The 26,588-nt window shown below is 35.6% G+C and overlaps 1 protein-coding gene and 1 non-coding gene across 3 annotated transcripts in view; both read right to left on the bottom strand.

Annotated features, from left to right (window-relative positions):
- The window catches only part of Oatp30B (Organic anion transporting polypeptide 30B), a 184,333-nt gene extending 158,310 nt beyond the window's left edge, over window positions 1–26,023 (bottom strand). For both annotated transcript variants that reach the window (XM_085946622.1, XM_085946623.1), the window contains exon 1: window positions 25,743–26,023. The gene's annotated coding sequence lies outside the window, so the exon portion shown is untranslated. The remainder of the gene's footprint in view (window positions 1–25,742) is intronic.
- Window positions 26,024–26,322: 299 nt separating this feature from the next.
- Window positions 26,323–26,394, bottom strand: TRNAP-UGG (transfer RNA proline (anticodon UGG)). The gene has a single exon. It is a non-coding gene; the product is annotated as a tRNA-Pro (tRNA).
- Window positions 26,395–26,588: the final 194 nt, after the last annotated feature.

Here is a 26,588-nt window from a genome sequence, read left to right as displayed (position 1 = left end):
TATTTCGAGGACGGTGAGTGCTGTATGGGACGACTACTGCTTTTCCTGCCGAGGGACAACCGCAAAGAAGAGGACTCACGGAGACGCTCCCTTTACGACCCATGGACAGAAGTAGAGTTCGACTTCCCGTCGCGAATCACGTTCCCGCTTACTAGAAAATACGGCATAGTACCATGATATGCCAGGGAGACTCCCCTGACAATACCTTTAACATTAAATTACATAGGGTCATTTAAACCTATTTAATCCAACGCTCAATACTCCTGGCTATATATTACATTCTACAGAATTTGAAATCAATCCCAATTAAGAGACTTATTTTTCGCAGCTCCGAATACTAATAAGGACTTAGCGTGAAAGTTACGAACTTCCCCACGCCTAAATTAGCAACACGTCTTCATTTCGCAGCTCCGAATACTATTAGGGGCTTAGCGTGGAAGTCAAGGACTTCCCCATGCCCTAATTAGCAACACTTTCTTCGTTTTGCTCTCCCCGAAGACTTATTTCTTTCTCGCTTCGAGAAAAGACTCGTTTGCTTCGATAATAGACTTATTTCTTTATCGCTCCTCTCGAAGACTTGTTGTTTGCTCCGATAATAGACTTATTTCTTTATCGCTCCTCTCGAAGACTTGTGGTTTGCTCCGATAATAGACTTATTTCTTTATCGCTCCTCTCGAAGACTTGTTGTTTGCTTCGATAATAGACTTATTTCTTTATCGCTCCTCTCGAAGACTTGTTGTTTGCTTTGATAATAGACTTATTTCTTTATCGCTCCTCTCAAAGACTTGTTGTTTGCTTCGATAATAGACTTATTTCTTTATCGCTCCTCTCGAAGACTTGTTTGTTTCGCAGCTCCGAATACTAATAAGGACTTAGCGTGAAAGTCACGGACTTCCCCACGCCTTAATTAGCAACACGTTCTTCGTTTCGCTCTCCCCGAAGACTTATTTCTCTTTTGCTTCGAGAAAAGACTTGTCTTTCGCTTCGATCAGAGACTTATTTCTTTATCGCTCCTCTCGAAGTCTTATCGCTCGCTTCGATAATAGACTTATTTCTTTATCGCTCCTCTCGAAGACTTATAGCTCGGTTTAGTTAGAGACTTAGCTTACAGGCGATGGCGGTAGCGATCGCTTTGAGCGACGCTTACCTGATCGGCCTATACGCTGATACTGACGTTTGGGGGGCGCATTCCGGATGGGGGCGTCTCGTAAGACAGCGTCCAACGCATCCCGCCACTCGCCAAAGGTAGTACCTTGATCTTTGCTCCAGGGCGTTGGGAAGTTGGTCCTCGCAGGGCGCCGCCCTCCCAACCGTCCCACTCTCCTAAATTCTCTCTTGGGGGGCGCTATCTTGATGGGGGCGTCTCGTAAGACTGCGTCCAACGCATCCAGCCTCTCGCCAAGGATCCTCTCTTCATTAGATATTGTCGAGTCAACAATTCTTTCCACTTCAGCTTCTCCACCGCTAAGTTCGGAATCTGTTCCTGAACTCGCCAGTAGTTCTTCCCGCGCACATTCCTGCGCATCCATACGACGTTCTGACAGGGCGTGCACTCCCTCGTCTCTGTCGTTGGTAGCTGTGGAAAGCGGCGTAGGTGATACCACCGGGTCGTCTGCTCTTTCATTAGCCAGATTCTTCTCAAACTATTTCGCACCGCAGCTCCGAATACTAGTAAAGGACTTAGCGTGGAAGCCATGCGCTTCCCCATGCCTTAACTAGCAACACTCTTTCCGCTATTAATTTAAAATATATTACACTTATCACTGATATGTATATCACGCTTATCATAATCATATATATCAAATTAATACTAGTATTTAAAACACTCTTATTACTAACATTTTTATCAAATTTAATATTTAAATCTTTAGGAGGTAAACTATTTTTATTACGTGCAATTGCAGTAGTTGGCAATTTCTCTTCACCCGGCGCATCCAACGTACTACCTACAATTGTCCACGTACTTCTGACTACGCTATTTGGACGGTCTGCAGTCGTTACAGATGGTAGTGTCTTTTGACACGCCGCAAAATTCTGTCCCCGACTACACCTGTCCCTAGGATCTAAAATATTTACAGAACCGAGAAAATCCGTAGATATTTTGCTTTGTTGGTCATGGGCCGCCGTAGCTGAGTCCCATAACTCTTGTTCTCCGTTATTGAGTATATCACCGCCTTTGAGACGATGATCATACACAACAACTCTTTCGTCACTATATCTAGCTTTATCTATATACATTAAGTTCATGTTTCTTAATTCAAACTTAACGCTATCAAAATTAATCCTATTAAGCTTACGTAACTTATTTTTAACATTCTTAATACTAAAGGACTTACATTTACTTGATTTTTGTTTAAGATAACGATTATAGTCATCTAATGCTATGAGCTCTTCTTCATTAAGTTTATTTCGCCTTAATTTACCGAAGGTATTAATGTTTTGTAGTCGACGATTAGTTCGACTCTTCCTAATAATATTCTTAACGTCAGCCTCGTGGGGTCTGTTCGCTAATTTAAAAGGTGAGTCCCTTCCTAAAGTTTCGTTGCTCGATTGCAACGACGATCGACTATCTAAACTACATACATCGCTATTAATTTCAAGTAAACTGCCAGCTTCGGCTTCAGTATAATTAGTACTATTAATATTTTTACACAAATGGTTAGCGGAAGCACAATAATTCGTTAAATTATTTGTTACAAGAGATCTGTCGTCAGTATCGACGAGACTACAGTTACTTACGTTTGCCGATGTTCTCAGCACACCAAGAGCGCCACTGCTTACGCCTTCGCCGCATCCACTGCTAGCTGTCTTTAACTGCTTATCTTGATAACCTTCTTCCTTGTTGCCAACATTTATTTCATAACTTCCTAATTCTAATTTATCTAAAAACTTTTTAAATTCTATTTCGCCGCCGGTAAAAGAATTATTAGCTCGCGAAGTCTCAACATTGGACAACGTCTTACCGCTATTCTTTTTATTAAGATTTTCTACTATTTTACTAGCAGAATTATTAATATCGCGTTTGCGATAATTCTCCGGTCTTACGCTGCTATCCTTTACAAGAGGACCTGTACAAAGATTAACTTGGTTACTGGGGCCAGCTTCGACCTCACAGTGAACCTTAGGGTTAAATGATTTCACCGGAAGGGTGTCCTTCAGTTCACTTTCACAGTTAACCCTATTCGCCAGAAGAGCGTCTATGTCACTAGCTAGAACTCGGCTGAACGGCGTTCGAGGAACGTTCGTGTCACCTTCTTGAGTCTTCTCTTCGGCGGTCCGCCAGTGTTCGTCGTCTTGGAGCCATCGACGATCAACCCGGTCCGCGAGCCGTCTTCATGGCTCCTTTCTGGTCTGCTGAGCTGCTTGCCTGTCTGGGCAATCCTTGTTTTCATGGAAGCCAGGACAATGTTGACAACGCCTTTGTCTGGCACTGCCTCGCTCTTCAACGCGAGGACGTGGGCGGTACGCAGGTCTTTCCGAATCGTTTTGCTGGTCTGATTGCCGTGGAGGCCTTTTATCAACAGCCTCCGTGGTCTTATCAGATTTCGCGTTAGTCTCTTGTACCGAACGCGGCTTCTCGCGCCAAGTATTTTGCTGAGCGGGCCTCTTTTCATTATTCGCCTTGACGGCATTTGCTGGAGATGGCACGGAAGCCAATGCCGATTTCAATGGTCGAAGTGTATGAGCTACTTCAAGCAGCTCGTCCATCGTCTTCCATTTCTCTTGATTAATCCTTATCTGATCGCTCACAGTGAGTAGGTCATAAAAGGTCGAAGCCAGGGTTTCCGACTTCATCTCTGGAAGGAGTACCTCGGCTAACTCCATCTTCTTCAGGAGGAAACCATAAGCTCCCTCTTGAGGTCCTTGCTCTTTATGTTCGAGCTCCGTTCGTTGAGCACGACGCCTTGAAGGTGATTCGAAGTGCTCTTTCAGGTCGTTACTAAACGACCGCCAACTGTCCGATGTGTCAATATTCTTGGCCCAAGTCTTGGCCTCTCCTCTGAGCTGACGCATAGCCAACTCTGTCCAATTCTCAGCTGGGTACTTCACAGCTTCGCAATATTCTCTGCAGCGTCGGAGAAAAAGTTCAACGCTCTGCTTTGGGCTACCCTCATAGGTGGAATGGAGTTCCGGCTTAACATGGCACGGGGTACACACGGCTGGTTCTGGTGGTGCCATTTTTTGTTTGGGATCCGACGTGCTTACTTGCAAAAATGAATCCTCTTCGGGGAATACTTGCGCGTTTTGCAAGCCTTCTTCCAATATGAAGTCTTCTTCTACACTCGGACCTGGAACAGGGTTCGGCATAATTTCTTCGAATTCCTCCGTCCCCTGGAGTTGGAAGAAGCGGACCTTCGACCGTAAATTCATATAAAAATTCAGCTATCGATTGCGCCGGTTTTCAGCTTCCTACGACCACCCGTTCGTCCGCAATCGACGTTTAAAGTATTTTGAGGGCATGCGCTGCTTGTCGCTGATAACCCTGAAGGCTTGCAACTCCTGTTACAAGCGTCCAATCTTCTCCGTTTAAAATCTTATATTGTAATAGGTACAGGCCTTCATGTACCTATACCCATGACGTCACGGTAGTTATGATAATTATCGAGATTTTAATATACAAAGTAGTATAAATTTATTTTTTTCAAAAAATTTTTTCTTTGTCTGGGTCCTTGTACCTATACTTGTATGGTACTCAACTTTATATTAGAAAAAAGCTTAAAAATTCACACGAAATTTTTATTGTGCATTTTATTCTTAATTCTATTATTTCTGTTACGGTGAGTAACACAATTTATTTTTATACTTTCTTTATGGCTTAAAAGGGTCAGAGAGATCCTTTGGATAGTCTCATCGACATACTTTTGCTTAATGTCGGTATCTGACTCTAATAAATTACCAAAAGTATTTATTTTATTTATTCTTTCCTTTTCCAAGTAAATCAAGAAAAGTATTCTATATATAGTTGCCTTTACGTATATATTCTTCTCCAAATTATATTTTTCAAAAGTATTCATCACTGGTTCCTCGTTAATGCGAGTTACACTTTATTTCATTGTACTCACATTTATAAAGTTGAGGTAGATCGCTCTTGTAGCTCCGGTATAAGGTTCTTAAAACCTCTCAGGTAACCACAATTCATTGATACACTTCACAATATATTGTTTTTAAAATCTTTTAGTAGATCTTAGTTGTAGGATCGTTCAGGTTTTCGCAACCTGAAGATGCCGCACGCATTTGGGCGCCATAATGACATGACCCGGCTCACGGCTAGCTCAATAATGCTACCGGGCCGTCACTGAGGAGACTAGTGATGAATTAGGAGAGGTGGATCTCCTTTGTAGTATCACAACTTTTGAATTCCCGAATAAAACTCTCAGCTGGTGTGGTGCCGAATTTATTCAGGTACTAGAGTTCACGGTCACACAATAAGGTTAACTGTCATTGTTCCCGTAATTAAATCTCATTAAAGTATCAGCAAACTATTTATTTGTTCACTATAGGATCTCTGTGAAATCTTTCACAAATTCCCGAAAAGTCACACCTAATTCAGAGAATGTATACGCAGATATTCTTTGGATATTTTTAATTCATGAAATGTTTTCCCATAAGAAAGAAAATATAAATTATTCTTTGGTCACACAGTATTAGGTTTATAAAAGAATAGAATTATTTTATTGTTGTTTATAAAGTTTATTTATGTTCACAGTGTATTTACAAATATTTATTTGTGTTTACAGACTTGTTTACAAAAGGTTTGCTTAATGTTTACAAATTTATTTACTAAAATTTGTTTTTATGTTTATGAATTTGTTTACTAAAATTTATTTTATAATTATGTTTACTTAATAAAGTTTCAAAAATTTATTTTATAATTATGTTTACTTAATAAAGTTTCAAAAATTTATTTTATAATCCCGAAAAGATTTGTAAAATTTATTATTACAGACTGAGTTTATTAATTTGTTTTTATAAAACAAATTCGATCGCGTAATTTATCTCGATTACGTCACCTCGTATGATGAGTAATGAAAAATAAAATTAATCCGCGGCGCGTCACTATCGACAGATACGTAGTATTCGTGCTACGTTTTGGCGGCCGACGTCACTACCGACAGATACGAGTTATTCGCGCTACGTTTTGCCCGTCGAAGGGGACTTACTGGTACGTATGGATCGCGAATGTACTGAGAACCGTGTCCCACAAGCTCGCAGAGAGGTCTGCTGCTTACTGAAGATCGCCGGTGAGAAGTGTAGAAACTAATGATCTTACGGAAAAAGGATGTCACCTTTTATACCCTCGGGATGGAGGTTTAACAGGAAACAGTCCGTAAGGGATAGCAGATGTATATCTTTCTCTCACGGGATAAATTTACGTATATCTCCCGTTCCTGGTAACTTTCTAATAGAGATATCTTCTAATTAAATCGGGTTAAATTTACTCTACTTTATTTCCGCAAAATTAAGACTTAATAGGGGTGTTTTAAGCACCCTCTAGAACATGTCCTTTAAATACGTAGTTACGGTGACGTCAGCAAAATAGTTGATTTTATATGATTTTTCGTGTTCAAACGAAGGGGAAAGTTTTTAGCTTTCCAACGAGGTATCAGAATAGGTACTCGTGTACTAAATAAGGGAATGGCAGTCTTTAAATTTAAAATGTCAAAATGAAAGGTTGACACCCACGTACTAGTCCTTTCCACCACTCTTGGCCTTTTTAGGCCAATAGAATTTTACTAAGTTTTAATAAAACTATTTGGAGCCGCAGAAAACGTTTCATTCGATATTTACCTTTCGGACGAACATTATTACGTGAAAATACTATAATATTATACTTAACATTCCAACTTAAATATATAAATGCTTAATCCTAACAAGATGTTATTTACAAGCGACTACAAATTTATTTCGTCCTTAATAGTGGCTTTTCCATAGTAATCTAAACGTAACCTTGAATCTATTTTTATCTGGCAACTCAACACAGCCGGGCCGTAAATTCTAGTCGAACAGAATTCAGTTAAGGTTCAAGGTCACGCGCCAGTTTGTGTTTTTAGTCGCAGTATTTGATTCTTTTATTACTTAGGAGGCAATTAAGATTTATTATTGTTTATGGGTAGAAACCCATCTATACCAGAATCTCAAGTTTTTCCAATTGTTACTTTTACAATATTCATTATAGTCAGCAAGTTATAGCATTAACAAAATCTATAATTATAATTACGCGTCTATAGATATAGATACGCGTTTACAATATTTTTATAACGGTAGTTAACTCCTATCTTGTATTGATAAAATTAGTATTAAAATTCTTTATTTACAATTATACAGTATATAAATTTATAAATATTCAATTTTCTTTTCCAATTTTCATACACTTCCATTATAGCTATAAAAGTTATTGAAGCATGTACCTGCTTAATTTTACGTAAACAATCTCTCCCATAACTTATTTTCTAAGTTTAATGGAGATTTCCCGGAAATTATTTCCGAAATAGATCGATTTGAAATTTCATGGCGTGTCATTTCGAGGTCTGCGGTCACAGCGTTCCAATTACACTTGAACAGTCTCGATTCTTCGAGGCGAAATTTTTTTACGTAAAATTTTATTACATTTTACAAAGAAAAGGTTAACAACATACATTTTACTTCCTAATACTAAACGATTACGCTACTGGTTACCTGTTCATGGTCTTTTTCGACCATTTCTTTTCTGCTTCTTCCATAGTTTAGGACCATGGGACTTATATATTCTGTTTGTACCTCGTCGTGAGGTTGTCGCACGGCTATTTGAGAAGTAGAATTGACTACAAGGCTAGATTTGTATAGTTATGTCGTTAAACCATACTCTGCCATAAACACTAACTGAAGGTCGGCGTTTTTGTTTGTGTCACTAACCTAACCTAACCTAACCCAACCTAACCGAACCTAAACTAACCCAAACTAACAAATAATCCAGTTTATCGGCTATTTTCAAAATGCGTTTTCCGCTGCCTCCGGTATAACCGAACAGTACCGTACGAGTTTTATTCCGTTAAATGTTGGCGTATTTTTATTGTAAAAATGAGATCCCTGAAAGTTCTTGTCAACGTATTTGGAATAACTTTATTATTGTGTGTTGATGTTGATGCACTTTCATTTGATTGTGGTGCTTTTAACTTCTTCTTCTGTAGCTTTAAAGACCCGACACGACGAGGAAGATTTGACTATTGTAATGCGTTGTCGATTGCTATTATCAAAATGACATATTTAAATTTAATTTTAGTATGTTCAGTTATTATTAATAATCGCTAGTTTAATAGTCGACATATGACAATAAATCAGATTAGATGCAGTCAATATTAAATTAAATCAATCAGTGATAAGGTGATTTTTAAATGATATGAATATTATTCTCAAAACAGTCATAGCCTATGTGCATTGTACTTACTGACATTGTAAAAATATAAGAGATCTTTTAGATTATTATATTGTGCGACCATTTACTTAATTGAGAGTAACATATCATTATTATGAATCAAATCGATAAGATACTATTCGGTTCCAATAATTATATTCGTACCAAAGTATAATAGGATGAATTGCACTTTCCAAATATGCTATTACTGTCCACATGCAGAGAGAAGTGGCTATATAAAACAAGAATTCAATACAGAAACAACATAATAAAGTAAACTTACATTATTATGTAAGTGGCAACTCTGCCCGCTCTACCCAAAAGTAAATTACCGTTCCTGGAGTTAGGATAATAAAAACAACATCGAATGCAGTCTTATGTTACGGGCACAGCGGAATTGATCCTCTCGTTGCGGCAAGCAGTAAAATGCGACGAGAAAGTGAAAAGAAAAGTCGTACAGAGATATGCTACCGGGAAAGGGGAAAACGCATGTAAGTAAGCCGGGACAAAGAACCCGTTACTGTATCTTGCACGGCGGGTCGTTACTCCCTCAGACTGTACTGGTATTGTTCCACAGGGAGGCGACAAGACAGGCGGAAAACAGAGTAGACTTTGCGGAGTAATACTGCCAGAAAATGGAACTGAGGTACTCCAAAAAAGCATAACACGATGTAATCTTGTACGTTTATTTATTGATGCAGTCGACGGTATCTTTATTAATAAATATGCAAGAACAAAGCGGGTCTAATCAAAATATTATCTAATAATTGCTTACTTTGATGAAACTCACTGATTAGAGCGAATTGATAAAAAATAATAATATATAGGTACTTACTTACTAAAAAAATAATAGAAAATTATTTAAACTCACATGAAAGTATCGAATAAGTGTGATGCTCAAAAGAAATGTATCTACGAATGTAAGTGGATAATGTATATTGAAGTAATCGGTAGGCACTTGACTTAAAGCTAATCAAATTAGGTCAAAGCTGTGATTAGGCATAGGTAGGTATTTTTTTTATCAACATTGCTATCATATGCCCACTTCACTATTAACAAGGATTACACAATAATACCTATTTACGGAAAGACTTGTAATATAAGTAACATAAGCCGAATTAATGTAATGGTGAGAGTGGATTCAGATACATATGACGGGTATAGGGTTTAGATTAGAACAAATGGAGCTTTCCACACGGTGATACTCCTGCGATACTCGTACGATACAGCAACGAACCTTGGACGCTGGTATCACGGACCCGAAGGTCGATCAAACATAGCAACCAATCCCACTATTCAGACGGATGATGCGGTACGAAATGCACGCCAGTCGTTTATCTGGTAGTAATATTATATCTAATGTTTTTGACAAATTTATACAAGAGTATACCTACTTTCCAAGCAATGAACACGAAACTAGCAAGATTTAAATATAGTACTCGTACCTAGTAGGAAAACTCCTGCATCACAACACTTATTATAATTTGTATAAGGTACGTACAGCTTAATTACGACCGTATCGTAGTGTGGATCCGAATAAGACCAACAGGATATCCGCATGGGGGTCATACGACACCAGTATTTTAATAAAACATGCAACAGATGTGACTTACTTAACTGCATTAAAATCGACACCCGACGCTGGGCACGTGAAATACAGGATAGACGAAAAGGAAATGCCGCTCGAATGATATTCGTAGCAGGAAGTTTAGGCAGCTTTTATTTTCGAAGCTTTGACAAAAATTTCCTTTGCAATGTTTCGTATCACCCGGTTTAGGTTTCTCGAGTTTCATCCTTCTTCATTTTATACGCAGATAATGGAATAGTTTAATATACACTTTCAATGAACCCTTGTTCGTCTGGTCTGTGCGAATAGTCCATAACTATAAGAATACACATACAATAACTTTAAAAAGATAAGAATATTAGCGTAGGTATGTATCTACTTAGCTTGATATCTCAAAACTGTCGCAATGCCGCGTAAAATATAAATAAAATAATTACAAGATAAAAAGAACTTTTTATATACCACGTTTTTAATTTTCTGTTGAATCATTTATTTATTTAGAAAAAGAGTATTACGGTATTACAGCGATTGGCCAATGCGCCATAATACATAATAAATACAAAATTATAAAAATATCTGAATTACAAATAACAACTAATATAACAAGAAAGTAGAAAGGACAGAATGTGTTTATGTAATATTAAAGAAACATGATAATATATACAATTATAAATTTAACCTATTTAACACGTCCACAAACATTATATAGTTAATAAAAAATAAATCAACCTTTATGGTGCCATCAAATAAGTTAATCGCACGATACACAGCATCATGAAACATAACATCTGCGATCCTGCGACGAGGTATCCTGAAGACCGTAGAGTTACGAGTGATATTGGTGGGAACGTGAAAATTAATATTTGCCAGTATATACGGATTGTAAATGAACTCACGAAGAAGTAAAAAGAAATGCTTTAAAAGAGCAATCACTCTTCGGGTGGACAGGGATTGCAATGATAGCATACCCAGAAGAAAACGAGTCGGGAAATTCATTTTATTATCATTGTCATAAGGAAAGAACCCGTATGTTCTTAAGTAGAGAAATCTAAGAAATCTATTGTGGATTCGATCTAACTTAATTGTGTGGAGGACCTATTAGGACTCCAAATAATGCTGGCATATTCAAGAATACTCAACACAAATGATACGTATAATGTACGTAGCACTCGGACGTTTTCGAATAATTTTGAAACCCTCATAACAAAACCAAGCATTTTATCATATACCTAAACTTAAAAATTATATGTATTAATAAATACTTTTTTGTGCTTGATAGAAATACTGAATAAATATAGAATACTGAAATGTCATTTTGACATTTCATATTGATTTCCATAGTAACGCACGTATATAATAATAATTTGGTTGCTAGGACTGGACACACAAGAAAAAATGTGTACTGGACAAACAAGAATACGAGCTAATAAAAACGTGGTAAAAATAGAATTCAGAGCAGAATGATATTAAATTTATTGTACTTATGTAAGTTTCTAATAAGTACTATAATTTCATAATTTTATTGTTAACCAATATAATTTTATTAAGAAATAGTGGCATACTTTTGCACTGGAAAAAAGATAGTAAGTACATTACGCACGTTACGCTATCTTTCATCGGTACTAAAAATAAGATAATATTGAATGATGAAATAATTGGAGTCTTCTATTTAAACCGGAGTGATCGTTAACAAATTGAATTTATTTTTTAATATGTTTTACCAACAGTGATTAACAAATGAGATATGTGATCAAATCGTCAATGTTTTGTAAAAAGGGCGAAATAACCAAAATGCTATTTTACAGGAGGAGGATTTTTAACTTTTGATATTTATTTGTTAATTACCTTTGGATGATTATAGATGTCTAACAAGTAAAGCTTAGAAAGAATACGGTCCTTATAATAGGCATTATAATATAATACTTTAAAAGGACTAATATGTCATATTTTTATTCGTAATACTAAGTGGATATTCGCCCTTACGATTATCGTTTTTAAGTAGGTACTTTCCTTTGGAGATCAAACATCAAAGCTAGTGAGGTACCTACATATTGTTTTTTCATTAAAATCTCGATTCCGCCAAAACGGTTGATTCGTCATTTTTACAAAACACCGACGAAATATTATACGTCATATTAATGCTTGAAGGCTATCTAAGTTATCATTTTTATTCGTCAATAATCCATCTTTCAATCATCTATAAAAGTTTTTGTGGGACAAATTTCAAAACTTATTGACATTCATTTTATAAATTAACCAGGACTACGCATGGATAGAGGTAATAAAACTAATAGATATAACATATAACCTACGAAGTAATTATACAATAACGACGTGGCGTGATGTTACTTTCATTTCACGAAATTAAGGTTGTTGTCCATGACATTGATTTCGTGCTATATAAAAACAAAGGTGTGGTCCAAGTATCTCTTTGCATGAGCAGTAGGATTTGAAATGTCACACAATAATGTGGACCCCATGGGCGAAGATGCGGTATTAACGAAAACCTTTATTAGGCACCTACCTACTTTTTAATAGCCAATCCGCAGTAACGAACATGAACATACACCATGATCATTAATCTGGGAAAATAATTAGTCACTAAGTAGTTCACTCTAATTACTTAGTAGCTATCTGTTATAGTTATACTATACAACGTACCTGTCGCAGGATACCTAGCCACAAACGGGGTAAAAAGTTAATTCACCCCAAAGCGTGTTTCACGACATGTCAATATAGGAGTATCAAAGTAGCCTGTGTTTGAGCTCTTATTAGTTTTGGACATGGAAACGTGTCTAAAACAGAAAAACATACCTACTTACTATGAAAAAAGTTTAACGATTAAAAACAACAATAGAAGCTTGCTATTTGTGTAGGTATCTACTCACAAAATGTCTACTTCATCACACAGATATTTAATTCTGTAAATACAATATACCTAAGCAACAAAAATCTATGGTTCTGAGTCAATTTAAATCCAAAACTAATATTTTTCATTTGAAAATAATAGGCCTCTAATTTCTCCATATAAACGGAGAAAATTACCTGCATTTGTTAATTATTGTATCCCGTTTACACGTGCATGGATTTACTGCTGACGGTACGTATAACCGCGGCCAAAACAAAAAATGCACGTGTAAACACGTTTTATCGTGCAAGTTGCAAGATTGCATGTAGGTATGGATAAAAAAAAGTTCAGAAACTTCTGAATTTCCATGCGACAATTGGACTGTGTGATATCTGCGCAGTAGAACGATAGTGGCGAACCTGCCGGTAAAAAAACGAGCTACACCACGCATACTCATTTTGAGGTTAACCGATTTTCACGAGCTGTCAAATAGTAACATACAGTGACAACATCGCGTCTCACTTACTCTTGAAGAGTGAGATTGGCGAGACAGTCAGCACTTTAACGTGTAAACAGTTATTATCGCGATAGTTTAAAATAAATACTATTGGGGCAAGTAAATCCGTGCACGTGTACAGGCGCTATTAACTAACTATCAAATACATAATATTGTGCGAACATTATTGAAATAGTTCGGATTAACCAAATAAAGAAGGACTTAGAAAACTTAGTTTACTTGTATACCTGCTGAAGTACATTAAATTTAATTAACAGATTATACTATTTACCTACTTACTTATAAAGTTTAGTTTGACACAGATTTTTGTGACTAGTATTTACTATGAATTGAACTAGCTTTTCCGTCGCAGAGCTCTATTATAATAGTTTTGAAAAAGGTTTTTGTTAAATTTTATTATGTATTTTACTTTGTTTGAGAACCGTCTGACTATAATGAGGCAAAAGATCTTGGGATAATTTTTGATTCTTCATTATCCTTTCACTTGCATATAACTTCCACGGCTCTACGTGCGAGTAAGCTTCTAGGATTCATCATGCGACAATCCAAACCATTCAAGAATCCTAATGTATTACGTACACTCTACGTCTCATTAGTGCGTAGCATTCTTGAATATGGGTCGATTATCTGGTGTCCCTATGAGGTTTCCTATAAACTTATTTTAGAACGCGTCCAGAAGAAATTTCTTCGATGTCTTTATTTTAAAACATTTAACTATTTTCCTTTCGATAATTCGTCAGATGGTTATTTTCCAACTACCTTTCTACAAGGCATGCTTACTTTTCACTCTCTTGAATCTCGTCGGTCTCTTCTGCTGTTGAAACACTTTTGCCTGTTATCGCGAGGGATGGTTTCCAATCCTGGTGTCCTAATGAATTTGAATTTCCATGCGCCTGTCAATTACTTACGTGGTCGCAGCCATGATTTATTCTGGATTGGAACCGTTTCCTCGTGTCAAGCCTATCAGGCACCATTAGCGAGGGGGGCAAGACTAATAAATGCGCTCCCTAAAGACATAGACATTTTCAATGATGTACTTTGCATTTTATTTTTGAAACTGTATTTTTCTGTATAAAATTGTAAGTACATTTTTCGTTCTCAAAAATTATATTTTTCTGTATTAAATTGTACTTAAGTATGTTTTGATTTTTTTTTTTTTGTTATTATATAGGTATATATATTTTTTTCTATATTCTCTTCTCTCTTGTAAGGGTAATGTTTGACTTATAATGTAAATCTCATGTTGTGTACGTCTTGAATTTAGATTTGTTATGTCCACAATGTTTTGTATTCTTAAATAAATAAATAAATAATATAGCCAGTTACACCCATGAACACACAAATCTTTTTACCTATATTGGAGCAAGGTTAGTGTGAGACAGCATCAATTTCAGCGAAGAAATTTCACAATATCTAAAAATAGCACGACGAATAATATAAGAGAATGCTAGTAATAAAGTGAGAGAATGTATTCGAGATAGGGTGGGTAGACAGGGATCAGAGCAGACCGAGCAGACATACATACTAAAAGCGAATATTATAGTTGGGGTCAATGAGACCCCAGACTTTAAGACTCAGCTGAACAGGAACAAGGTCATTCATAGTTTAGTCAGAAATAAACCTCAGCGTTGAAAGGACGTCATTTTAATTCAGTCTAACCTCAAAAACCTCTAACCATCGGGGATTTATTTTAAGAAACGCAATAATTATTAATTACAATTCTCGGTCGAACGAATATCATTATTATTATTCCCTTCAAACATAACATGTATGCGACGTAACCTGAAGCCCGCCGAACGAATACAGGGCTGTCAAAAAATTTAAAGTTAAAAATAGCTTACTGTACAGATGGAATAATTACATACTTCCAAGCGTCAAACGGCATACAACATTCATCTAAAATAATTATGAAAAGACTAGCTGATTATGTTATGTTATTTTTGTATTGTTCTTATTTTTTTGCTTATCAAAATATTTCACACATTATCTGATGATGTGTATTTTGGATATATCGTAATATGTATCTGGTCTCATTAAAATTGCTATTAAGTTGATATAACATAGGAAAATCTGTAAATCATTAAAATGTTAATTTCGTTATAGTTTTTAATTAAACCGGTGCAATTACATATTAGATTTAAACACTGTTGTACTGTGTGACTTTTATAATATCAGATAAAACTGTAGGATGTCAGCAAAAGAGTAAACAAAACCCAGCTCATGGGATAACCGAATGGTGAGCAACTGTATATATTATATTTTCCCGCCAAATTGCACACAATTAAAAACAATTTATCATAAAAACAAGTAAGACGTCTTCGACAGCCCTGGGTGATTGATTCGATAAAGTCGGCAGTTTTTTTTGTCTTGTTCTCTGCGATCGCTAGCTTTGAATAAAAAAAATCTATGGGTGACCATTTTTTATGAGTATAAATTATTTCTTGCATTGGCTTTTATTAATTAATAATTATTGTACCTACCAACTAAAAGTAAAGTTGCGTTACTTGTTTGTAAAAGTGTCAGACTAAATTAATTAAACTAATCGGGTAAGTAATAAAAAGTCATTAATTGAGTTAGCATTTACTTGGTAGAATTCCATTTTAAAAGAAATGAAAATATAATTAATTATATTTTCATTTCTTTTAATAAAAAGTCACTTTTATAATAAACAGACATCACTATATTAATTTTTTTTTTAAATATGCATTAGAATTAAACAATATGTACCCATTTTTTTTTTAAATAGTTATGTAATAGGTCTTACATATTCAAAATAAATACTATTCATTAATAATGTTTTTTGGATAGCACATGAAATAAAGATGTAGGTAGATATGTATTTCAACATCCTCTCGGACAATTTCAGGTTAAAACGTTATTAATATATTATTATTAAGTTTATATCGTGGCTATCCATCATATTGGTTGCAATGTTTTCCACCAAACACCTGATTAACAAATTGAATTTAGTAACATTTACGTATATTAGAAGATATCATTTTTTGGTCACCCCATATTTTATACACTTTGACAGTGTTATGATTTAAATTAAATAAGAGATCATTATTATTACTTTAGACCAAAGCATTGTCGGCGACCTTTGCATATTACCAGTAGAGCAACAATTCCGGACCACATGTAAAAAAATCATATTTTCAATTCTCAAGGGCAATTCTGTAGAGCGTCCCCTATGAACGCTCAGGTTCGATGTCACGTGCATTCTACACACGTACATAATATCACACGGTCGTGCCAAGTGCATAGCGTTTCAAATACATTAAATTAAATCATTTTTTTTTATTCAAACTTATCTTAAAAATTCCAAAATTCTTTGAATTACTTCTGCCGGAGAAAGGACAGCATTGGTGTAAGGAATTGAGAGATAATTCTAATAACAGTTAAGTACCTATTTAAATAATTATCTATCGACCATCTTCATTACGAGAGCTAAAAAATTAATAAGGTGTTCTAATTATGCTTTATGATAATTATTGAAACGTTAAAAGAATCGCATCAATGAACTTGACCATACGTGGCATTAGCATTTGTAAACAGTGGGATCGTTGGTATCCTCACATACGATAAATATCCCAGTGTAATTGACTGATTCGAATGTTGCGTGGCTGAAAGTCGACAGAAAAAATGAATTGCGACGCTTTGTACTTTCGAAAGCATTATTATTGTGGCTAAGTCCAAGTTTGTCGAAAATGATGCAGGTACAGAAAATCTAACAAAATTCCATCTGTCAGGCCGAATTCACATTTTGAATCTACCAGATACCCGAAATGCATTAAAGCCGTAATTAGGTACACTCAACATTAAAGGTATGAAAAATCTTAAATAATTGCATTTTTCCTAGTGTTATTTTTGGACTTTTAGTCTAATTTTGATCAAAGGTATAGACTGAGATATATCATGTAATATCTCGTAAGATATGTATATACCTACATTTGATTAAATCTAAAAAAACTAGATAAGTAGGTACTTACTATGTTCAAGTGGAAATATAATAAATTAATTCGTTTCTATTTTTAGTGCATCATTAACATCGTGCACTAAAAATATGTAGGTACCTAAGTACATGGTGAAATTTCATTTTAAAATATTATACGTTTACATTATACCTATATACTTAATTAGTTTTCTCGCCTATAGCTATTTCGGATGAAACAGATATTAAGCAAAAACTAAATTTGTAGTACTGCCTCTGTAGTACAAATAATTATACTAAGTAGCACGTCTCTATATATTTTCATAGCATATTATATTTTTCGCTGTATTGTAAATATAATAGTATACTATGGATCGCACTGAGAACTTCGAAACAAAGGTGAAGAAATTGCTTATGAGCATACTGCTTTAACTTTTGAAAAATCAGTACAAGTAAATACTTACGATATTCATTTACTTGACCCAATTGTATACGACGTTTGGATCAACAAATGAATTAAACTTTTACCTATTTTACAATTACAACGTTTTTCTTAGCTCGTATTCTTATTTGTCCGGTGGTTCTTTGTACGGTACAAATCTTGCAATCGATTTTTAACTAACTTCCCGACTAGCTAGACATTTGAAACTTTTAGAACATATCAGAACACGATGCCAATGCATTTTTTTAAAATACTTTTAGCCAACTTTAAGTAGAATTGAATTCATTTTCAGTTAATTCTGTTTTGTATGAAAAGTTATTTCGGAAGAAATCCGTAATCCAATCCACTATTATTGGTTGCTAGGGGTCTGGGGTCCTAGCAACTAAATTATTAATATATACGTGCGTTACTATGGAAATCAATATGAATGTCAAAATGACATTTCAGTATTACTTCTATCAAGTACAATTTTTTTTGATCGTTTAAGCTAGCAAGTCAAGTATATATGATTCAACAGAAAATTTAAAAACGTTGTATATAAAAAGTTCTTTTTATCTTGTAATTATTTGTATTGTAATATAGATACATAATATCTTTGGAAGCAATCAATATGTTTACTATCGCGAATAACATGTTGACTACATAGCGTCATAATGTCCAGTCTTCAGTAGGTAGCAATAGTTTAGTGAAAAGTGAATCGTTTGAGTAGGAAGGTAGAACAAACAGTAAGGAGACTGCAACATGAATATTCATACGGCGCTAAAAAAATGAAAGCACAAATTTCGACATATTTTTTTCGCTCTACAAAGCAAATAAGCAGAAAAAAACATTCTTGCATGAAAATGTTCATCCAACATTTTTTATAATGTTAGTACTTACCTATTTTTTATGACATTATATTTTATATTATTTATCACGATGACTGAGGATGTTTTGCAGGTTTGGGATGAATTAAAAATAAATACAACGATTGAGAAATAAATGATGGAAATATACCTACTCAATTAGAAAAACATGATCTACATACTTTGAAAACACCGCAGATATACTTAATAATATGACCTACTAGATTTTTTTTAAATTCGACACCCAGCGGGAGTCATCAATCATTATTTACTAAGAAATTTGAAATTCGTAGGTGGTAAGTACCCGAGACTTACAATACGATTTCGTAGTTTTAACTTAAATATTTTGAGCCATATGTACCTATATGTTAATGAAATCATAATGACACTAGGTATTGTATTTACATACGAGACTTAATTTATTATAAGACTTTTGTATGAAAATGTATAAGTAGGGACTTATTATCATTATAACTATCACTGGATTAACACACACGAATATTTAAGTAATACGTTAATAATGGTTAGGACCAGTTTCGTCTGGTACGATTTGAGAAGGTTTATAACTAACTACAAGGCGGTTTATAACGTGTAAAGTTTGCATTGTCAGGGAATTGACCACTAATTAATACAGAATATAATTAAGTAGATTTACGTTCAAGAATCAAATTGGTTTAACTGCATATTAATCGTCGGTCCCGGCCATTGACTTCATAAGTCAATGGATCCAGCGAATACAAATTTAGAGCCACGAACTCACAGACCTACATTTTTTTTTGCAAATTGTTGGCTGGAATAGCGAAAGCGAAAGACTATTAACTTTAAAAAATAATAAAATTTGATAACAGCACGAGTGCAATTTAAAGAATTTGTAGTTAAATATTGCCTACAGTAAAATAACCAGAGCATGCCATTGCCAGAACACCTGCAGCGTATCAGCGCCTGCGCCGATCTAATATCACAGTATTATTCTGCGTTTGTTTTTAATTTTAATTTTACGATGAAAAAAATTTTCAACTTACTATGTATCGCCTTAATATTATAGAAACTTTGTGTATTAAAATGCTTATTCCAATATTTCGTTATGCGTTTTAAATTTTATAAAAATCATTATTGCGTAATTACATAAGTACTCAAGTATATTATCATTTTATTAATCATAGGCGCGTACTGACTGAGCGAGCAGCCTCGGGCGTTTGCTTCGTGAAAATCGCTACGCGAGGAAGCTCGCGGTCCAGCTCGCAACAAAATTAACGTCACGCGAGGCAGCCGCACGCAGCACCTTTGAGCATCGATAAACCGACAACGATTGGATCGGTTGAGGCAATGCTCGGGCGAGGCGGCACGTGCATTTTCCTCGGGCGAGTCGCGTACTGACTGACTGAGCATTTTGCCTCGCGAGGTTTTTATCAATATAATATAATATCAATAAATATAATATAATCAATATAAGTAATGTATTAAATTTTCAAGAGAAAAATCCTGCTAAAAACCTATTGCCCAATTTAAGGTTGACGGAGAGTGACGTATAAGACGTAATCATGAACTGTGTACGTTGTAAAAAAAATGAAAGCATCACACGCCGTATTGGACGACTTCCGTACCAGGGCACGTGCATGCATAACGACGAGTCATGCGAGCAGATGTTTTGCGAAATCCCTAAGGGACAAGGAGTAGTTGGATGTCTGAGATTCGATGGACATTGATGGTGTCGGCGTCGATGCTCATATTGAGAACGGCGGAAAGTCGAAGATGAAATCTACTACCTGAATAGTTGAAAACACGCTCTGGATTGCGGAGCCAAAGATGAGTTCAATGAATGTAGGTATATTATATACCTAGGCACTCTGAATATTTTTCTTGGCTTCAGACCTATTAATAAAATAGTAATCATTAGGTTGATTAATTAATTACCTGTGCTAATGAAGCTAATTTTAGTTGCTAAAAATGACTTTATTGCAGTTTTCGTGCTACCCACTCACACCGGCCTCCTTTGGGCACATACCAACATTGACAAAATAAAATAGTAAGATGTGCACCAAGTCTACTTTTGAGATACTTACATATTCAATCAATTTACGTTTTCGATCCATAGATATTGATATTATTTTCAGAGAATTGATTTTTTATAAGATGTGCGTATTCCTATTCAGATTTTCCTGATACGAATATACGTGGTACCTACACAGTTAATACATTTCATCACATAAAACGTGAAAATAAAATTCACAAACATTGCAGCATTGCATAAACGACTTTTTTGGTATTACGGCATGTTTCATATTCCCTCCGTGTTTGAGGACACGGCGTACGCAGTATAAGAGATACAAGAGCTCCTAAAACTATTTTTTTTAATATACGATTTCTATAGAGTAGGTACTTACCTAAATATGTATACTTAATAACGTTTCACCGAATATTCCAAAAATTATAGTTAGATTTGACTGCCAATCAAATTATGGAGAAAAGATAGTTTTATATATTTCTAGTCATCGAATCCGAGACCAAATAATTGGGGATAACTGTAACAACCAGAATGTCGAGCATTGATAGTTTATAATAATAATTAAACGAACGCTGAATTACATGTTTTCTCTTCTCGCTTATGTACGAGGGTGGGTCAATAATTCCTTAGAAAAAAGCATTAAAACAGTTTTTATTTTTGTATTTTTTTTTATTTCTCAACATAATCTCCTTGGAGCTCAATACACTTGGTTAGACGTTTCTCAATTTTTTTTAAACCGTCAGAAAAATAAGTTTTCGGAAGGTCCTCAAAATAAGCATTTGTCCGATCGATGACTTCTTCATTTGAAAAAAAACGTTGTCCACTTAGCCATTTTTTTAAGTTTGGGAAAAGGAAAAAGTCACTGGGGGCTAAATCTGGCGAATACGGTGGGTGGTCGACCAATTCGAATTTCAATTCTTCAATTTTAGCCATTGATCGTAAACATGTGTGAACACGGGCATTGTCCTGATGAAAGAGGATTTTTTCCCTGTTTAAATGAGGCCGTTTTTCTTCAATTTTGTTTTTTAGCTGGTCCAATAAAGATGCATAATAATCCCCTGTTATTGTTTTTCCTTTTTCCAAATAGTCAACGAAAATAATTCCACGTGCATCCCAAAATACAGTAGCCATAACCTTACCAGCTGATTTTACGGTTTTCGCCTTCTTTGGACATGGTTCGCCTTTCGCAATCCACTGCTTTGACTGTTCTTTCGTCTCGGGAGTATAGTGGTGTATCCATGTTTTATCTACAGTCACAAAGCGACGAAAAAATTCATCCGGATTGCGTTGCATGAGCGACAACAGGGCTTTAGAGGCCACCACCCTATTGCGTTTATTGTCGACTGTGAGCAAACGCGGCACCCATCTTGCAGAAATTTTTTTCATGCCCAATTTGTCGTGTAAAATAGAAATGACGCTACCTTTTGAGATCCCTGTAACCTCAATTATCTCACTCAACTTTAATCTTTGGTCACTTAACACGAGAAACACACAACAACCCGACCAATCTGATTGAAACTTCGCAGCATACTGAATCGGTAGTGCCGCTGCATGAAAACAAACCGCATACAGTACTAGTCGCGCCACCTGTCGGCTTTTCTAAGGACTTATTGACCCACCCTCGTATTTCACATATTTTAGAGAACATGTCTTTCAGGTTTATTTCGTACAGAAAGGAGAAATTTGTCATCTTTGTCGTACACGGAATCCCTACCCTACCATGCGCCTCAAACGCCACATCTCAAAGGAATCAATTTGACGCCTTTCTTTTTTCTTTGTAGTCCAAGTCTCAACGCCAAAAAGAAAGATGATGGAAGAAAGAGTCTACGAGGCCATCCATAGACTGAAACCATATGCGGTTTAGAACCATGTGCCATACTAAACTTATGATTTCTGTTCATCTAAATAAATATATGTTCACTAAGTTTGTAAAATGTAAGTGTATGGTATAACTGGATACGACCAGTTGCTTATAATATACTTTAGGAAAATATATTTCCATGAACAGAAAACATCAGTTTAGTATGGCTCACGGTTCTAAACCGCGTACGGTTTCAGTCGATGGATGGTCTATAAAGCAGGTCGAAAGGCAGGATGTCACTTACACGACCGAAGTGAAGGACACTGTGGGTACCTCAGATAAATTTAAAGAGAGAAATAACTAGGACATTTGACAGAAGCCATGGATCTTGAACGAAGAAGAGATAAAACCGAAAATTTAAACATGCGTTGAGCATGGCAAGTTAAATGCATTATGTACATGATATTATGTACCTACCTATACAGTATACATAATAATATGTACATAAGAAAATGGACGAGTCGAACCAGCGCCGCTGGTAATGTTCAAATAACAAGAAGTTCAAATAATATGGTTGACCAAAACTCAATCTTCTTTTGAGTCTCCCGAAATGTAGCGATTTTAGACTTACTTAAACCTTTTTCCTTTCGTACACATAATACTTTGTAATTCTAAAACCACCGTGTTTTATTATATTTTAAAGATTGCTTGAGAATCGTGGATGCAGCGCGCTGGCAGGCGTGCACTGTTGTGGCTGGTTAGCGATACCGTGTGGCAACCGTTCACAGTCGGCCGATCGAGAAGAAAGAAATTGGGCACATAATTGAGTGGAGGCAGTGGGCACATGTCGAATCACGATCGCGCGTTTAAATTTAAATCCAGGTTGCACAATCTGTGGACAATTTGACGGCCACATGGAAAACAGCCTACGCAGTTTCACTCGGATTATATCGAGATAGGTATGAGTGTTTTAGTCGAAGAACATTTTTTGTATAAATATCGAATATCCATACAATACATTATTATTATATTATTCTTCACTCTACCAACAACCAGTTTCTATTAATTAAAACAAGTGTAATTTCGAAAGAATATCAAGTAATAGTATTACAAATTACTGGATAGGTATATTTAAGTAAATATTTTTACATGTCAGGTGACAGGTCATATTATTCTAATATATTATATGTATTCAATACACCAAAAAACTCCATGGGGGGAGCGGGTTGCAAAGATCCATTTGCGACTTGTTTCTGAACAATTCGCACGGTCTTACGCTGTTTAGAGACCATTGATCTTCAAATAAATATCGTTAGTAAGTAGGTACTTCGCTCCAAGTGTTATCCATATGTTACATATCTTAATTTTTCTTATTCTGAGAGAGGTTTAGAGGGCCCATTGATTCTTTAATCTAAGACCCCTTGTGACATTTAACCTGTGTGATAGACCGCCACCAATGTCGCTGAGTTTTATTAAAGATACGATCACACAATTGTACTTACATATACAATGACATTTTAGTTCCGGCACGATGTCTATTTGATTTCTCCATTTAAGTAGAAAATTCAGTGAAATGCAAAAAATCCAAGATTTCGAGACGTTTTTTCGCATTGCAGACGTCTAATGAAAATTACAAAATGTGAATAATTTGAAAGATACCTATATTATCTCAAGTAGGTGTATGTGTTGTCCGCGTCGCACTGTCCTATCTTCTAAGCATGCAGCCTGTATTAAAAGTAAGCATTTATTTTAATACGGTTGGAAGAAACTGATCTTCATAGATCGTAACAATTCTATGAACCAAGCCGGTCTGCTGCTGAAAGACGGAGGTGACTATCAAATATATTTGACTCGGATCTAGTTCAGGGTATCTCTTTATAAACTGTATGAGTGGTGGAGTAAATTAGAACAGCACAACCAATTTGGTAAAACGTTAGACACCAATGAGAGACTAAAATAGGTGCAGTAAGGTCTCCTGCCTTCCCAATTTGTGTATGTACCTACATTGAGACCCAAGAACAAGTAACGAGAAACAGTAAAGCCAAGATACAGAGATTGGGTGCATTTGAACTGTGGTGCAGGAGACAGATACTGAGAGTCTTGTTGATGGTAAAATGAACAAACTCTTCCATGAAAGTGGGCTTTAGATTCAAGACAAACTCTCCTTAGTTTGCCTGCGACGGATTTTCTTGCGTTATATATATATATATATAATTTTTTGGTTATACTTATTGCAGGGACGGTGACAACCTGAAAAAATCTCGTGGGATTTGGTCAGGTCGAAGGTCGGAGAGGATGAGGAATAGTTAAATCCAGATGGATGGACATCAAGAAAGTCACAGATTCTTCACTGACACGGTTTAATGTCGCAGAATGCAGAGGTTGAAACTAAACGGTAGAAAAGGTTACCTACTTGACTGGCAAATTTAATCATCCGGGTCACGATCTTCAGTCAGTGACGTCCCTAGGACAAAATGCCGCCGCTGGGCAGCGCCATAATGCTGCCCCATTTTTTATAAAATATTTTTTTATCATCCGTGCTCGCGTCCTTTCTGATCACCAAGGATTTCGAAGAGCAACGGAAGTAAACTAGACATCGCGAACCCGACAAAAAATACAGTCCTGTTAAAATTTTTATGTTAATTAATACATTTTGTTTCCAACCAGTGAGCTTATTTTTTAAAGGAAAGATATTTTCGTTTTTAAGTACTCGGTTTAGGTAGCTATTTCTATATATGTATACTAAATGATTCTGCTCGATTTGCCGCCCTTCGAGTAACTGCCGCCCCCAAGCGATGCTCAATCTGCCTACCCCCACGGTACGTCACTGTCTTCAGTCATAAGGTCCCGAAGAAGAAGAATTAAACATAAGCAATATTTTTTTGACTTTTTTCCTTCCTATAGATGAGGGTCTGGATCCATAGACATTATAGCCGAGGACTCCCCCTCATAGCGTGCGACTTTTGAACATTGTACAAAACAACCAAATCCTCTTCTAATAACTTTGTTAGTACGTTAGGTACTAACCAAATCAGAATCTTATTTGATTAATAGACCAGCTATTACTTACAAAAAAATATATAAATACCTAGCATCATCGATTAAAAGGTGATATATTATATCACAAAAACATGTTTTCTTTGGTAAAATTGATCCAATATTCTATTTAACCTGTATGATTCTAAGTAAATTATTTATTTTATATGTATGTTGCTAGAATCATATGATTTTGAACATAGCATTGAGTGAAGTAAACAAATCGATTTCAATACATAACAGAAACGGTACCCACATATAAAATGGAGCATCCCGGAGTTAATGTCAGAATAGAAATACATCACCAGAAAACAATTTAGATTTATAAATAAATATAAATAGGTATTAAATAACTTACCTAGGGGGTCAATGCCTCTCGAACACGATTTTTATCCCCTTTGTGTCCTCAAAACACTACTTCATCCACTAAATCTGTATTTTCTTTATGTCACAACACAGGCACTCACTATACGATTATTAGGATTCATGAATTATCACGGATTCGTTTTCACATAACCGATTAACAGATGAAAATAATTATCCGGTATTTAATATTTACCGTTAAACACAATGACACCAACGGGAGCAATCGACTATATTTTGTCCTATACAATCCACGTAACAGCAACAAATCGACTCACCTCAACTAAACGCACAACACGCGCACAGCTGTGTTTCCAAACTGACGTGAAGTTGGCTTTGTATCGACGTAGATATTATTGAAAATAGACTGCTGTACTGGTGGCGCCATCTCTGTACAAATATTTTTTTACAGTAGTAAGATATTACAGGGAACTATGTTGCCGTCTTATTATCTTTCAATTGACAACATGATTTTGTTTATAATGTTGCTCAGTTGATAAGATACGAATGATGACTACCGGTTGGCATGATTTGGTTCAAGTTTTTTTTGAAATATAACAAAAATACTAAAAAGTGGGCCCCTCCGGGATTTGAACCCGGGACCTCCTGCACCCAAAGCAGGAATCATACCCCTAGACCAAGAGGCCACCTAAATTGAGTAGAAAAATTATAGGTATATAAAGATATTGAAATTATACAATTAATATAATTAAATTTAATCATTATGTTGGGACCATCAAAAATATCATAAAGATACAAAATAATTAATATCAGATCAATGATATGAAATCAAGTTTTTTTTATAGATACCTATTCATCCCTTCCATATATCCTTATTATT

This window comes from Rhyacophila brunnea, unplaced genomic scaffold (assembly GCF_057557595.1).
Source record: "Rhyacophila brunnea isolate RB1 unplaced genomic scaffold, BYU_Rbru_1.0 scaffold_2, whole genome shotgun sequence".
NCBI lineage: Eukaryota > Metazoa > Arthropoda > Insecta > Trichoptera > Rhyacophilidae > Rhyacophila > Rhyacophila brunnea.
The sequence above is the reverse complement of the archived record's forward strand: the minus strand, read 5'-3'. Positions and strand labels throughout refer to the sequence as shown.